The sequence below is a fragment of the Arachis ipaensis genome, chromosome B08 (assembly GCF_000816755.2).
Source record: "Arachis ipaensis cultivar K30076 chromosome B08, Araip1.1, whole genome shotgun sequence".
Lineage (NCBI taxonomy): Eukaryota > Viridiplantae > Streptophyta > Magnoliopsida > Fabales > Fabaceae > Arachis > Arachis ipaensis.
In genome coordinates this window covers 128,013,929-128,015,192 of record NC_029792.2, presented here as the reverse complement: position 1 = coordinate 128,015,192, position 1,264 = coordinate 128,013,929, and positions in this window count along the sequence as shown.

Sequence of the window (1,264 nt, the reverse complement as noted above, 5' to 3'; positions counted from 1 at the left end):
TCGCACCGAAAGTAAAGAATATCAGAAAAGAAATGCCATGCAATGGTCACGTGTCTCTGGCTGAATGAAAACGAAAGTTTGAGTTAGACGGTGTTTTTAAAATAATTTCTTGGCGTTTTTTTCTTAGAACAAGAAAGGATATCTATTTTGCATTATTTATTAATAAAAAACATTTTGGTCACTAGAAAAAGGGGGAATAATACTGTATCATACTATCATTATTTTCAATTTGTGGGAGGATGGCATCACATGCCATGCAAATGCAACTTTCTTTATCATTGATTCATTGTGTACTTTTTAAGGGAAAAAAAAATTAAAACAGGTTTATTTGAAGCGTATTATTAGGAAGAGAAGTCATTACTCATTAGGTATAAGTGGAAATGAGCACCAAAAATAGGTTAAACTTCTAATTATCATTAGTGACATTTATTCCGTAGCTAGATTTAACTATCTATTGTGCTAGCTGTTATATTTATAATATTTTATTATTTTAAAGAGAAAACATGGACAATTATGTGTGCATGCGTGCGTCTTGACGCTTTTTAATTTGAATATGGAAACAAAGGAAGTGTTGGACTAGCGTATGAGAAGGAGTGGTGCTTCACTTCGTTGTGAGATCAGAGGAAGCAGAATTCGGAATCTGCGAGTTGTGTCCCTCAAAATGTAAAAAAAAAATTACCCAGAACAAGAAAAACGAAGGGTCCGAATTCCACGTTTCAGATTTCAAATTCCATCAGCTGCAAATCGGATCATGCGATTTGTGAAGACCCTCCGATTTGTGTACTCTGAATTTTTTCGACTTTTTAAATACAAATCGGATACTCCCACAATTTTAAAAAGCATAAAAAAATACCATATTAAAGTATATCATTCATTTTGCTTCCATATCAAAATTTTTTAGCCGCGTCTTGAGTGGGTGTTTTTTTTTAAATAATTTCATTAGATAAATAACAAAAATGGTGAATAATATAAACAATAGACTACATTCCAAGTTCATTAAATATGAATAAATTCAATTAATTCAAAATTTAAAATTTAAAATTAAAATTATTTTTTTAATTTATTACTTACGTTTTTCAAAAAAAATATTATTTCTCTATATTAAAACGTTGTTCCCTATACTCTTTCTTTTTTTAATAGCACATATACCTAATTTGTGATTAAATTTAAGTCAATTTGGTTGTTTCATAATACTTAGTACCTGCACAAAGTATGGGAGAGTGGGAGACTAGAGATGTGTTATTGTATGTTTAGGATAGAGTAT